Source organism: Leuresthes tenuis, unplaced genomic scaffold, assembly GCF_036924035.1.
Source record: "Leuresthes tenuis unplaced genomic scaffold, fLeuTen1.0.hap1 SCAF_7, whole genome shotgun sequence".
Classification (NCBI taxonomy): Eukaryota; Metazoa; Chordata; class Actinopteri; order Atheriniformes; family Atherinopsidae; genus Leuresthes; species Leuresthes tenuis.
The window spans coordinates 18,389,312-18,405,748 of NW_027325361.1; the positions used below are offsets into that span (position 1 = coordinate 18,389,312).

General features: G+C 40.8%; 1 protein-coding gene across 1 annotated transcript in view; it reads left to right on the forward strand.

The window, feature by feature from the left end:
* Positions 1–16,437, forward strand: part of glis1b (GLIS family zinc finger 1b) — a 68,091-nt gene that overhangs the window by 8,361 nt on the left and 43,293 nt on the right. The gene's annotated exons all lie outside the window — the stretch shown is intronic.

The following is a 16,437-nucleotide window of genomic DNA, read 5'->3' on the forward strand; positions in this document are numbered from 1 at the left end:
AGAAAGTGTGTTAAATGGGTCCATATTACACTGAGTAATAGCCTCAGTATGTACTCTTCATTAACATGCTTAACATTCCCCTCAAGACCCAGAAGTCAGCTCCTATAATACACAGCTTAACACAAACATCATGTTGTGCACTTCTCTCTTTTGGGGCTGGCGGTCGGCTGTTTTAGAAGCACCGCTGTTTTTGTGCGCTGACGTTTTGGGTCAAAATGGAAACCAGCATGGACGTGTTGAGCTCTGACCGTGAAACTTGATCATTTCACACTTTAGCCAGCTAATTATAGCGCAGAGCCTATTGAAAACCCTAATGAGGAGGTCAATACACTGTGGTGTAAAGGTTTTTTGTGTTTATTTTTTCTCTAGCTTAAGGTTGAAGTGTGTTGCAATGCTGGTCAGCCACTTGTTGCGTGTCTCTAAAACAAAACAGAGCTTTGTTTTTGAAAGTAAGAAAAAAAAAAAAAAAAAGAAATCTCAATACTGATGAAAATAAATGCTGAGCTGCTGATATTTTCCAGCAAATGTGTCAGTTTAGGGGAAAAAAAGAAAGATAGAATAACATTTGCACATAGCAGATACTTTGTAAGTAAATATTTGGCTTTATAAAAACTACATGTTGGATAATCCAGAGCTTGATTTCTTTCATATTTAAGAAAATGGTGATGGTGGGCCAGTTGTGTTGAAAATGAAAGTTAAATGCTTTGGATCTAAGTTGTGGCTGTCCTAAGTGGCTTGATATCTACACCTTTTGGCTTGTCTCAGGGTTCAACCTTTATGGGAAAGCCAAAATCCATCAGGAGCAGCTTCATTCACCTCGAAATTTATATGCTGAGATTCTTGGATCCATACAGACGGGACACTTGAGTCCACTGGGCTTCAGCAACCAAAAATCTTTCACGTAGCAGGAAATGTCTCTCTTTCCTTTAATCACTTGGAGTTTTTGACATGAATATTCAAGATGAGTTCCCTGGCTTTGCTTCCCGAAAATGTCCTCACTGAAGCTGAGTCACGGATAGGCTGAATGAAGACAGAGGAGGAGAGTAACTCTTCTGTCTATTTATGTAACTTTTTACCCTCAAACTCAGCTCACAGCGCATGTTGACTAATACCGATAAGAAGAAAAATCCGACGCGTACAGCTCATATTGATGGTGATCCAGTATGAATCTGTTTGAAAGCTGAAATGAGTCGGTCAGCGTCAGAGCCACAACAGCCAGGTGCTGCACACTTGGCCCCATGTACTAGAGCGTCAGCCAATTGGAAAATGCTTAGCAGAATTTATTTGCACCCTTTTCCCTTGACAAATTATTTTATTGTTCCTACACAGTTGGTTTTCATTTAGTCTTTGGCTAATGATAAGCTGAGAGCATGTGTGCTATTACTGTTCCTCTATTCAGCACGGTCTCATTGGAAGTGTTCACATCTGATAGCACACTGTCATGCAACAGAAACCAACACACGTGGTATAATGCTCACAGATGGTGCACAGAGCAAAAAGGGAAACCTTGATATGCTTTATTACCTTGCATACGTTGTATGTGCTTCTGCAGCATGATCTTAATGGATGACTGTCAACCTGGTAATGCTGCTTCCACAAGCAACAGCGTTTGTATAATCTCCCCTCAGCGAACTCCAAACCCTACTCCAAAACCTTTAATCACATTATTCACTGTGTCTCATGTACCAGGACAAGTAGATATGCCGTGTTAAAGCCGCAGATGGGAGAGATAGGTTGAAAGCTTGACTTGCGTCCGAGTCCTGCACTTTGGCTGACCTTGGCTCTGTACATCAGGACTAGGCAGCTAATCTTTCACAAATGCTGGGAGTCTCCATGACTGGGCCCTTGCTGAGCTGGTTTAGTCAAAACAGCCCTGCTGCTCCTGAACACAGCCTCAGCCTCTAGCTTAATTCAAACGCTGATTAACTAACACATACCTGCTGCTTGTTCCTCGGCATTACACAACCCGGCGCGCTCTGCTGTGCTCCATGGAGTTTGACAGTATGTTTGCTCTTCTGGGGAGGAACACACAGACATGCTGTGTTACAAGCTTTCTAGATTTGTTGGTAAAATGATACAGGACATGTTAAGTGAGCCAGAGTAAACAGAGAAATAGGGATCTGAACTTTGAGTTTTATTGTTTAATCTTTGATCCAGCTCCTTAAAGCTGGGAAAGAACAACACGGTTGCAGATTTGAAAACGTGTGGCGTGATCGCATACGAACAAAGTAGAATAAAACAAAAACTTGTGTCGTAAAATTAACATGCTTTATTTGTCCCCCGAAGCATTATTTACACTTGTGATTTGAACTGGGGAAATAAATCCCCAGTTCACACTGACAACCATAAACCACGCAGCCAAGATTTTGATCGACTGGCTTGAATTGTGATTAAGATGATAGATGTTTATGTCATCACAGTATCTCTGGCCAACAAATATATGAAAGCATAACAAGTATCTTTTCCAGGTGATACAGGTTTGAGTGACAAATGAAAGCCCTTTGTCCAGGATGACATTTTATTGGAGGAAACCCATTCAGAAATCTCCCCCAACCCCCCCAACTCTGCCCATATTTCTAAGAGATTGTATTAGTTTTACTGCCAAGCACGCTTCCTATTGAATTAGATATCACTACATGTGCTTTAACCTGTCATCTTTGAGAGTGTTTTACCACTTTTAGTAGGTTTTGTTTTTTTATTTTTTATTTTTAGATAACTTTCACACAAAATCCAATGTGAAATGTGAAATTTTTTTCGTTTGATGTATTCAACAATTATCGTATGAGACGAATAATTCGGGTTTATTTTTGAGCAGTTCCAGTCTGTGATGCTGTGACAGTACTGTCAATTAAATTGGCAGTATTTATCTTTACATTTGACTCTATTCGTGTGTTTTTTTTTCGAGAACTATTCGATATGCAGAGAAACTTAAATCTGCATGATTAAGGTTTAACCGTAAACTTAATGAAATTAATGCACTTTAGTTGTAAAAAATGTTTAGTATACAGCCCCCAAAACCACATGTCAACAAAAGTCAACAGGCCTTGTTAGCCATGCCCCTTGATAGCTTTAGCTGTAAATGTAAACACTAAGTTTACCACAGCGTCCATTTTTACAAGCCCGGGCCTGTCATTTGACGTGAAATTATGGCCAATCTAGGCCACTGTAAAGATGCCAGTCTTCTACAAGCCTCAAGAGCTCTGAGCCATGAAGGAGTCCAGCAAGAGAGGCGAAGCATCAGTATATGTACACTGTGGCCTGCCAAAGTACACTCATTTAACAGCACAAAAAGACTTGCACTGCGAACCCGCATGTTTATGTTAGAGATGATGTAAAATGGGTAGAATTCATATTTCACATCAAATTTCTCCTTTAAGATGGCTTCTCTCAATTTTTACGTGCAGGGAAACAAACATTTGCATTTCAAAGTTCTTCAAATAAAAATAAATGAAAAGCAAACCCTTTTATGGGTTTGGAGACTATATTGGAAAACAGGTCAGGGGCGAAATGAATACTTTTATGGTTCATAAAAGGGCTTCACAATGAGTGCCAGGTTATGTGAAAGGCTTGACACATGTTACAGGCCAGAGCCCTTTGAGATTCCCTCTTTATTCAGGGTTTACGCTCGCTGTCCAAGAGCAGCCAAGCAACACACACGGCTGAGCCCGAGACCCAAATTAAGAGTCATTTCTTTCATTTCTGCTTGTTATCAACTGATTAAGCTTTTCAGAATTCAAAATACAACCTCTTTATCCTTTTGGGTCTATCACTCTACTCTCAATCCTTATTGCTTATTTGATGACCCACCCCACCTCAATTTTCTTAAATGTTAAGTGTAAAATAATGACATAAAATGTGGGCTACTGTAAGTGTCCCCATACTGTGCGTTCTACCTAAATATATTTGGACTGCATAGCACCTCTTACTCCCGACTGTGAGGAAGTTTTACGCACTTAAAATATTTTGATTCTTATCCATGGTGCAGTGCCATCAGGGAGATCTGAAGGTTTGGTTCCAAATTCATTCTGCAGCATGAAGATCCCCAAACACACAGCCAGAGTCAATAAAAAGCAGCCCGGACAACGAGAAACAGACCGTTCCCGCTACAGATAGTAACCCCTCACACGGCCCTGTTCTCGAAAATCAAAGTGGATTAGGTGTGGACACTGAGACGGCCTAAATCCCTCCGAATCCACAGGAAAAATGTGGCTTTTCAAACATGGCCGGAACAATTTATCTGTGTTTTATACTGTTTCTTCAAATAATCCCAGACTGACTCAGCAAGGTTTAGATCAGGGCTCTGTAGAGGCCAAACCATCTGCTGCTGGACTTGCTGTTCTTCTTGTTGCTAAAGTTGTTTGTCATTACCTTGGCTTTTTCAATATTGCCGAGTGAATTTGGGACCGATCAAATGTCTCCCTGGTGGGATTAAGTGTCAGACCAGAATTAGATCATTTTTTTGCTCAGCACAGCTCATGTATTTGTGTTCGACATATCTTGACAAACAAACCAGTATATTCAAAGTATAAGTAGACTGCTGACTTGTATTGATGTGACACAGATCTTTCTCTTAGTCAAAAGTGTATCTTGAGTCAAAGCTACAGTTCAAAGCTCTCAGGTGTCCTTCTGCTCGTGTTCTTCGTGTGTCAGGATACATGGTAAGAAGCGAGATCCTGTCAAAACGTACAACGCGGTTCATATTCATCCTTACTTGTGTCTCCTGTAGTGATTGGACGGACACATATTGGAAAAAAATAAAAAAATGAACGGTTGAGACAGAAATAAATTCACCCCTGAGACAGAAATCGTGTCTCAGTTTGGCTGCAACAATCGGCTGCCTCACGTGGAGAGGGGACGCAGCGAGAGCAGAAATCATAACAAAAGGATTCTTATTACAGCCATTAAACAAGAGAAGGGAAAACACAGGAGGGGTTTAATGCCTGGACAACTAAAATGCTTATGCAGTGAGAATATATTTGCTCATAAAGCTCTTTGATGGTGGCCCTGTCCATTCCAACACACTGGGCTCCTGTCTGTGTAAATAAGTGTGTATTGACCTCCCACCACACAAGATTGAATGTGTTTCCATAGGTGTCACTTGGTACCATTTTTGGCTTTTTACAGGCCCCACTATGCCTTAGTCCCTGTAACCGCGGGGGCTCCGGAGTCATACCATCACTTCTCAAGCACGGCCAACAGTGGGCTCTTCCTGAACTTGTAGATGAAGGGTTCATTATGAACTGCGGCCCTGTCAGTCTCCTCACAGCAGCATTATGGAACTCTGTTTGATGTTAAGTGAATTATAATGTCTGCTGGACTGTCCATCTCAAGTTACCCAGCGTGCACGCTCCTGTCTCTGTGTGTTCTCTGATTTGTGTGTGTGTCTGTGTGGTTTTGGGGGGGGGGGGGGGGGGGGGGTGGTCCTCAATACCAAAGCCAATGGTGAATGAGGACTCCCCACACAATAAAAGAATGGTATTGCTGACTTCCTAAGGTATGTGTGGTTTGAAACTCAACACAGGTTTGCTCAGTGGAAAACCTGGGGCCCTGTCTTATTTATTCTGTATATTTATGAAAACCCCAATTCTGTGGTGCTCTTTGAGTCGTGAAGGAGGTCCCCAGGCCAGGTCATGGTCATTTTTCAGCTGCGTTATTGCTCTTTGGTGGCAGACTGCCGTGTAGTAGCTCACTTCCTCACTCTTGGTTTGAATGGGTTACATTATGTCAGCCATTATCAAAACTTTCCACAACTGAAAAGTAAGGATTTTATTTGGACCCATAATCATGGGCACTTAAATATATTGTTAGTCATTTCAAAAGAAGAGTGGTCCTCCACCTTTTTAATGTATCACTGGATTTGTGGGGACGCAGCTTACTTTGTGCCGCAGAAGTGTACGGCTTTAGAAACCAGTGCTGTCAGCTCAATTTGTGTGCGTTTGGAAAAACAATGTTTTTCCTCAAAGATCCACATTTTCAGACTGAATTAAACCCCAGTCATCTTGACCTGACTAATATTCATGTGGATACAGAGGAGGCACACTGACCCCAGCTTTAACCAGGAACTTCAAAAGGCAAGGCAATTACTATGCATGCTTTGAACATATCCTTTTCACAAAGTACCATTCCATTATTCTTCCTGCTCTAGAACAACAAAAAGTTAGAAAGAAGTAGGAAGTGAAATTGGAGTCTTCTAGTGGTTCCTCAAACATCTGGTTTGGCCTTTGTTTTAAACAACGAGCATCCCCTCTGAGTATAACAGAAGGTTATTTGCACTGTGTGTAGGTAACAGAATAATCATTTTCAAATGTTGCTCCATTCAAATGTGATCTAATTACAAACACTTAAATTCAACCTCTCAGTCGGACCACCGACCATCAAGGAAGCTCTCCTCCAGACGTTTTCCTAACTATTCAATTATTTCTCCCCCGCTGCTGCCTCTAAACCATTAAAAATATACAGTAATTGCTGCAAAGTGATCACTTGTTTTACAGAAGTCAAATAAATCTCCTCTGATGTCAAACTGTAATCGAAGGCAGTAGGTGGTGCTGGGCGAGAAGAAGAGAGTATCTGTCAGACGGGCCTTGATGCGCCTGTTTCATGGAGATACTCTTATTTTGTGCGGTTGACTTTGGCCACTGTCATTTCCGAGGAATTTCCTGCCATCTGTGTTCAATAGAATTCTCTCACAGATCTAGGCCTGCTTGTAAATATTGGCTTCTGGCCGAAGAGGACTGTGAGTTTTGTACCACCAGCTTTTTGGACCATAATGAGCAGGCCACTGGCACACTGACCAGATCGGCTCATTTAGCCTCATCCAGCGCAGCTACATGAGGACAGCAAAGAATCTGTCACATCTGACATTATTCATTTGGAAATGAATTAATCTTGTTCAGATACTTTACTTGTTTTTAGTAATGCTAGCTCGCAGCTTATATCCAGAGATGGTAATAAATTGATTTATTCACTAGATTCAGTGGAGGGATTGGCTGGTTGTCTTTTAATGTTGGCCGAAGGACTGTCCGTTTCAATTACTCCAACACTCACATCAGGCTTGTGTATGTTGTTTTTAGTTGATTACCTAAAAAAAAAATTTAAAAAAAAAAGTATTGCACTGATTGCCCTTGAAACCTTGACCAGATGCTTATTTTCCACTTTTTCTGCTTTCCACTTGAATTTGCCATCCTTTGACTTTTGCCTGTACACCCTTATTATATATCATTTTTATTTCTTAGATAAAGTGCTTTCTCAAACCGCAGCTATACTTGTGTAATGTTATTAGACAAATTCTATTATATTAGTTTGTAAATATGTTAAACTATGGTCCAGAGTCTTATTCATTACAACTGATAAAAATGAACACTTTGATTCTTTGTGTGCATACATTACCACGCTAACATAACATTTAACACACTAGATTAAATTAGGTTACTGTATGAAAAACCTTTCTGTATTCTATTCTTAACTTAGTTGTCCATTTCCTAACTGCCTAAACTAATGTTTAGTAACCAGCAAATTAGTCAAGCTAATGAAGTCTAACCATACAAATGATCAAAATTAAGTGCTGACGGAAGGTTTTCATTCTTTCTACCTGTTGTTTGGTTTCAGACTCGTCTTAAAGGCCTTCTCTTGATTTTTGCGTCTTGCTACACTTTCTCGTTCTCCAAAATAGCAAAGTACCTTTTTATAAGTGTGTATTTTTTTTATGCAGGTCTTAAAAACAAAAAGTGTGAAAGCTTTAATTTATCTAAGTGTTCAGATCTTTTACTAAAAACCTGGTTGCAGAACTTTTGGCAGCAGTGACAGCCTCAACTATTTTTGGGGACGATCCAACAAGCTTGGCACATCTTTCCTGTGGAGGTTTCTGCATTCCTCTGCAAAATTTGTCAGGTTCAACCGGGTTGGTTGGTTGGTTGCGCAGCCATACTGAAGCTTCCATCGATCCTATTCTTTGTTCATATCAGCTCTCTGGATGGGTCACTCCAGGACTTTTGCAAAGTTTTCCCGAAGTCCCTCTTCTCTTTTCTTGGAACTTTTACACCAAGATGTTGTTTTATTGAAATGTAAGCCTTCAGCCCTGCAGGAGATCCTGAGCACTTTTGAGAAGGTGTTCGCTGAGGACTGCTCTATATTTTGTCTGCGTCCATCTCTCCTCTAATCTCTCCTCTAATCTCCTAGACCATACATCACAGCATGATGGTGCCATCACCATGTTTGACTGTAGGGATACAGGGATATATAATAATAATTGTTTTCTTAGCACATTGTTGGGAATTCTGTCCAAATAATTCAGTCCTGAGAATTCTTATTGGTCATCCAGGTGCATTTTGGGAAGCTGTCAGCAGGCTGTCATGTGTTTTTAGTCATGAATGTCTTTCGTATGTCAACTCTTGGTTGTGTCTCTGTAATGTTCTCACATCTCCACAAAGAACTCTGAATCCCACTCTCACTGACTATTTGCTGGTGGTTTCCTCAAGGCTTGCCATCCTCCAAGTTTCTTGCCACATCGAGAGGTCTGGTAAGGGGTTCATGTCTCTTCTGTTTTAGAGGCTACTGTGTTCTTGGCTTCTTTAAATGCTTTTCAGATCATTTACTTTTGTCCCATACATGTAAAATCAGATGATTGGCATTATAGTATTCAGAAGAAGACCTGGAAAAGTGCTTTAAAAAATGAATGGTTGCATGTAAATCATGAAAAATTGGAGAAATATGACTATTGCCAGAGTCTCTTTTTTTTGTAGTTTGGCCACACAGAATACATTTCAACATTAGAATAAAACCATTGTTACAAATGACATTTGATCGACAACTTCTTTTCATAACCAATCCATTCTCATCACCACAAATTTATTTTTCTATTACAACAATTTCACCAGGGGTCCATGCTGATGTCTGGCAAATAGATCTGATTTCAGTTTAGTTTCAGAGGGACGCCTGCTGTGTTTTGACACGACTCGAATGGGCACACCGACAAAATTAGGCTTATTGTGTTGAAAAAGCTGCTTCTGCACTAAATCCACATTTATTTTTTATGGCAGATTCATATGCACTGGTCACTCTCATGAGTGAGCTAAAAAAAAGATGAACATGCACACACACCCGCCCGAATAACACAGGCTCTCAAGTAGCATTTTAAACACAGGTTATGGCTATAATGCCTTTGTAATATTTAAATCCGAGTTCATTTGATGACAAATTGTATTCATGTCCTGTCTTTAAAAGAAGAGAAAAAGAAGCAGAGCAGACTCGCACGTCTTTAATACTTTCCTTGAGGGTGTGGTACTTTGAGCTCTCGTCAGTCCTAAAACTTCAGACTGGCTACATCACCCTGCCAGTATTTACTGCTGCTTCCCCAAACAGAGCCACCTCTTGTCTTGCTTTGAAGCCCATCCTGATCCCATGCCGAGGTCTCGGCCCTCTTGGCCTGGCTCTGGAGCCATGTTGTTCACCAGCCCAATAAAGGTGTCTGTCATCAAGCCAGACATCCCTGACATGTCTGCCAGCCAAGTGCATCACGTTCTGTCAGTTTGATAGTCTATCAAGTCACTCCATGGTCCTGACTGGTGCTTTGTGTAATGTTTGGCCTCTACAGCAATGCGGCTTCTCTGTCAAATTATAGGATGTGGTTTGGCTGAGCCCTCCTTGTAAAACTTTGATTGTCTGTGATAAATCCTCACAGTGTACAGATTTGTGGGCACAGTCTTGTTATCATAGAGATTGTCAGGTCAGAGTTGTGGCAGCTTGAGGATTTTTTGTGGTTTGTTGACTACGCACTTTTATGCTTTATTAGCAAATGTTCTAAAGGAGTTTGACATAAAGACAAAGAGTATGCTTATTTTTTTGTGATAATCAATCATCGCTGTGTACTTTACCTTCTTCCCAGAGTTCAATATGAGGCCTTTCCTGGTATTTAAATCTCTGATGCGGAGTTCTTTTCTTTTTCTGTTTACATATCATATGAGTAGCAATGCTGCCGATATTAATGACTCACCTCTCTTGATTCTGTATATAGATACAATATATATCTTTATAGATATAAGTTACAAGAGATATAAGAAGATGTTCTTGCACTGGGTGTTAAACAGACTTTGTCATTTATACCTCAGCCCATCATGATGGTTCATGCCGTCTGACGTCCTAATTAACCCTTTGTAATAAGAACAGTTAAATGATTACATGTTATCGCTGATTTGATTTGAGCTGTGTTACAAGTCATCCTGAGATTAGAACATATGGTGCTAGATTGAAAGAAATGTTCGTATGTGCAGTCTTTCTGTCTTATCTGCACTTTTACCCTGTTGAAGCTGCAGGTCTTCTCTCAGGCTAAACTTTGTATTCTTGTCCCCTGTGAATATCTTCGTCCTCAGAGATGACCTGTAAGACGCCTCCAGTGACGAGGTGCTACCACCAGGTGGTGACATGCACAAGTGTAACGCTTTTAATTATGTTAATCAGGGGGGACAGCAGAGGAAGTTGATTGGCTGTGCCAGTTGGTAGAGGTTGTTGAACGTGATCAGGGATGCTCCCAGCATTTCAGTGCATCTTCTTTTGTAATGTTTGTTTGTGAGTTTGTGCTTTATTTGAGCTGGGATTTGTGAGAGACAAAAAGGTAGAGACGTGTGTGTCACACTCCCCTCTCCCCAAAAAACCTCTCTCCTGTGTTTAGGTTTTGACAGACGGTGCCCCCTCTTCTGACATTGCGGTAAAGTAACTAGTCTGCAGGACATGGCGGGCAGACTCTGGCAGTGGAGTGGGCTGGGTGGGGTTGGGGTAGCAAGGGTTGATGGCTGCCAACTATTTGTTTGTGTTCATGACTGTGGTTAGCACTACTCCATCTGAAGAGCCCAGTATTATGTGGATGCCTGCTTCCCACAGCATGTTCCCTCTTTTCTGAAAGACAAGTGAGCTAATCATTTAGCGACTGCCGCGTTCATCGGTGTGACTTAAAACTGTGTAGCCACTTAGTGGGAACAACCAGGCTTATCCACGAAGAAGAGCATTTCAGAGCTCAGTTATATGCGGAGCAAGCTAATCATTTCTTTAACATCATTGTTTTTAAAAAAAATTTTTTTAGCTGAAGTAAAATATTTCCATGTTGTGCCCTGATAGCGGAAGTTTGCATCCTGATACCTTTTGAACTGCATGTGTCTTTAAGGTTGATACTTTATATTTGGCTTTCGAGCAGCTATTCTGGGGTTGTTATACGACCAAGCTGACCATGAGAAAGCAGGGAGGAAGATACCAGTTTGTAAGCAGCTAGAATCAAACAGAACAAATTGATTTTATCCTTGTGAAAATTCTCATGTCTGCTGGTACTGGTGATCCTACAGCAGAAACACTGACGTCTTTGTGCACCAGCAGTAATTTCATACAGTTTTTCCTCTTACCCCTCTCTGCACCTGCTTTAAGAGGCGCTTCCTCTCTAGACATTGTTATTTTTCATTTACTTGTGCCCCCAGGTTTTCAATCATACATCCATTACAAAGCAAACAAATAAGATCCGGGCCTATGCCGCAGACACAAATATAGACATGAGTTATGAGATTCAGAGAAGCCAGGAAAAGCTTTAAAACCTAATACACAACATCTGCACTGGACAAGATGCACAACCAGAGCATCCCACTACAAAGTCTTGCTGTCTGCTGTTGCACACTTGTATGCGTTGATCTGTCTCTTGTTGAAAGACAGAAATGAGGGGAAGAACTGTGGCAGATGTTGGTGTTGGAGCAGACAGGAATAAAATGATCATTATTATCAGTTTAAGTGCTGAATGTTATGATTTATGGAGCCAAAGTGGGGCCGGTTGAAGTGTCACGTAGGATTTCCAGAGGCATCTGTCTTGTGGTTTTGGCAGCTGGTTGTACCTTGGGTTCAGATGTTTGCATCACACTCCTGACATACTGTTACCCTCCCCAACAACCCCTGTCCCCAGTATAGTGCACCTCCAATCGCTCCCCTTTCCTCTCCTTAAACCATCCATCCATCTGCACATCTGCTTTTCATTGAGGCCTGCATGTCTCTGAAGACTTGAACGCATTAAACGCTGGCACAAGTGTGGTCTCACTCTGGCACTTAACACAACGCTTAGGTGACTTAAAAGGGAGAGGCAAGAATTATAGAAAATGATGTGTCACCAAAATAAAAAATCGCCCCAGATTACCACCAATTACACTTAATAATGCTGTCCAGAGCATCTGTTGATCAGATGGTGGACTGGTCTGTCTGAAGAGAATAATGATACCAGAATGAGTGAGAATGAGATCGACTCATTGAGGGAGACAGCGACATATAACGATGTGATGATGTGGTTTGCGCTTTTCAGTACTGTATAGATTGGAATGCTTTGTATGGTAATGCAGTCATAACTGAATATCTTGGGATAATAGCCATGTTGTTTCAGAGGGGTTAAGTTCTGTTAGATTGGAGACACATGTCTGCTTTGCTTTATTAGTCATTTATTAGTCACTGAGGTCAGGGGAGGGAAAGGTTTTTAGCCAAGGCACAACACGGCTGAACTTGAATACGACTCTGATCATCAGCCCCCGAGGCAGCCTGAATAGGTGTACAATTACAGCGCAACCTTACTGGCCACAATCCCCAACGTGAAATTCATCCAGTTAATGCGAAACGTGTTTAACAATCGATGTAGTCACAGTAACGATGACCGCAACTTTCCTCTAACCAGTGAGTCGTGCCCCAATTAACAGAATTATCAAGCCCGCATTCACTCACAGCTCCTGTCTATTGTCTTACTTTTCAGCCTTTACCGTCACAGGGCCTTTTTTAATCAGCAGAAGGCTTAGAGCGATCTTTCCACTCACATTCGCTATGTGTCTGAGTTTTATAACTCTGTGTGTCGTGTTCCCTGTGGATTTTTGCATATATGGAAACATTATGGATGTCATCAGGTTAGGCATACTGAAGGGTGACTGATGTTTCGCCCCACAACCTCAGCCAAATAATAATCAAATTTGTCTCAAAAACAATTTCTCAAATAACCATGTTCATTCTTTTGTAATTGCAATCTTGTTTGAAGCATTAGTGTTCATGTCCAACAGTACATATGTACTGGCACACTGCTGCTTTAACTTCTCCTCTTATACGTCTCAGTGAGCTCCTCGGTTTACCGTCATCCTTTAGTGATGCTCACTGAAAGGAACATGGTACTTTAATTATACAAGAGTGGAGGCAGAGTGAGCAATTGATACCATTCGATGACATTTATGGAACGGAAGATACCACTTTAGATGTAACAGAGTATTATTAGACACTATGTGCTATGAACAGGATCTGTTTCCTGCCTGTTCCGAAAGAGACTTTTTCCCTTTTCAGGGGTGTTGTTCTCGGAGACCGATAACAATAGAGCCCTTATTTGTGTATTCGTCTTTAGTTGGCAAGGCAGACATCGGTGGCTCTGTGTGAGGATGAGCCAGCACATCTGTACATGGTCTCTGTGCTGAACACAACTTTTGCCCCTGGTGTTTTGGCACTTCCCTGCCTCTTTCTTTCTTTACCCTTCTTTCTGCCTCTGCATCCCTGATTTCACGCCCATACATACTTGTTTCTAATTGGGCTTGAACGCTTGCAAGTGTGTATATCAGAGGACCATCCCACCCTGGTTGTTCTAAAGTGCTAACCAGAATTGGACACAATACCAAAATCAGTTTTCGTGGTGGGATTGTAACAGACTGAGATCGACTTAAAGGTACCCTGTGAAGTTTTCTTCGTGTGATATATATATATATATATATATATATATATATATACAAAAATATGTTCAGCGTCTCCAACTAAAACACAAAGTTTTTGTCCTTCAGGTCTAACTGTGTTGAATGAATTTCCCATTTCCATGAAATATTTCAGACTTAATTGTTTATTTCTATGTTTCCTCAAATCCGCCTTCAGTCTTCACTCAGACATTCTTTTGCTTCTTTCTTTTCTCTTTCTCTCGAGGCCCGTCGATATGTGTATTTTGTTTCCTGCAACTTAAACTTATTTGATCAAACCGCAAAGGGCACTGACATAAAAACATCCCTCTGTTGTGTTACTCAAGGTTCGAAACTCCACTGGGGCTTGTTATATTAATGAATTACACCGAGAGATTTTTTTATTCCCCAAGTTTTCCAAGGAACATAAGATGGGGAAAAAAATCACACCCGGAGCCAAAGGAATGTGAAGTTTGATGAACACATAGCTTATGTGCTCAGCAGACCACCCATAAAGCACACAATGATGAGAAAAATCGCTCCATCCCTTTCAAAAAGGGACTCGCCCTTTCATCCACTCACACACACTCGTTCACTTCGTTCACCTGTCACCCCTGCTGCATGTCTTACATTTCACCCAGCCTCTCTGATTCTGTCTCTGGCTTCTGCGTCCAGATCAAACTAGGCTCTAACACACAATGAAATGTTTAACGCTGAATTACCATGGCACATTCAATATAAACTGAATTTAACTTTGGTCTCTGTCCAAGCCTCCATATGCTGAGGAGCCTGCTGTTTCCCCCACCAGAGCATGACTGATTCTGTTAATGTAGCAAAGCCCTAAATCACTGGAGCGCTAACTTTCTGCAGCGCGGAGGATCAAGACCTTTAACACTCATTTAACACTCTGACATTAATGTCTTAGACGCTTAAAAGGTGTCTCTAAGATGGATACACGAGTGCACATAGTTTCCACATAAATAACAAATGTTGGAAACGGGAGTAACAGCATTTTTAGGAAGTAGACCTTTTTTTTGGAACAAGCTAATTAAAGCTATGCAGCAAGTTCTTGGTGACATTCATGGCTTCTCTCCTAACCAAATTGAATGTTTTTACATTGCTCCTTTATATGGTTATAGTTAAACGAGACCATTTAACTGGACAGGGAATAGAGGGGAATCAGTTTCTTATTATCTTAATTTGTTCTACTCCGCTACAGTAGGTGGCGATGCTTCGCCTTTCAGCTCATTAGTATTGGGATTTTTATGCTTAACCTTCTCTGTGACAGACCAAAACAGCTGACAAACAGTTTAGCAGGATGCAATTTTGCACCATGTCAAAGAATTATAGTCGCTAGTCGCCATCCCTGCTGATTATTCTCTGTTAACAGCTTCTTTTTCTTCTTCTGCTGTGTACCAGCATAGAACAGGAACTGTAGAGCATGTGCAGAGTAACTAGGCCAATTTGAGTCCCACTGAAGTATACATGCAGGAGCAAACTGACAACCGTGTGTTAGTCTGACTTAGAAATTCTGATTCAACACTATTTCAGTATTGTATAATCAAATATTTTAAATGTCTGGTGGTTGTCAGGCTAATTTAATAATTGGATACTTTTTCCACAGTCGTGTTAATATGTAAAGTGTGTCATGTGACTACCTGCTCATGGAAGGTTTATGAAAAGAGTAGAAGTACACCCATAGGCCATCATCCCATGTCTCTGTGAGTCAGCTCTGCAGTGTGTTTTTCAATCTTCCAACTCACCAAAGACTGACAAAGAAGTGACTAAGTGGTGAATTCAGCAATTGGCAGAGACCCAAAACAGAGTTAAAAGCCATGTAACTGTGGGACTTGACCATCATCAGATGGAGACAAAAACTTTGCATGAAAGCTGATGTTTCTACATGTCTGCTGGATTTGTGATTAGGCAAGTGTTATTTCAAAAGTAGTTATCAGTGTTTTTTACAGCCTCGTCTTCCTGCAGTTGCATAAAATAAACATTCGCAGGATTAGATAAATGTCTTGCCTTACATAGACGTGTTTAACATCCTCTCGATCCATCTGTGTCATATGTTTAGAACATTCCGTTGGAGTGTGTGTACTCGAGTGTTTGTATAGTCAGGCCTCAGTGGGAGTTATGAAAAGGGCACAAACAAAAATCATTGTTATTACAGATTCATGCAAATTCAAATTTAAAAAAAAAATTTTTTTTTACAAGAGGTCTATTGTTTAGCAAGCCAAATTTTTCTCATTAGCCTCACTAGAAGGTTTAAATGGAGCATGAGAAAGCTAAAGTAAGCGAAATAATGTGTAAGAAATGCTGTTCTCCCGGGTAACAGTGAAGTGTTAATCTACTGCACACCCTCCACCTCTAAAGTATAGATTTCTTCACCTTTTAAAACCTATTTTTGGAGTTTCAAAGGATGCTTTTAGACTGCAACGAACGACACCAGGTAGAATAGAACTATATGAGAAATGCAGCGTTTGAGTTTTATTAGGACCATCCAGTGCTTCAGAAATAGAACGTTTTTCTTTGAAACTCGTTTCAAAATGAATATTCAGAAAAAGGGAAAATGCACAACTTTTATGGTCTCTAAACGCATAAAAAGAAAAGAAGAGACTCATAGAGAGATAGACTCCTACAAGTCTACGTGTACGAAAAGCTACAAAGTGTATCCGTCCCAACAACAACCTATCAGCCTGAAACTCTCCACCACTCAGTCGAAACCGAACAA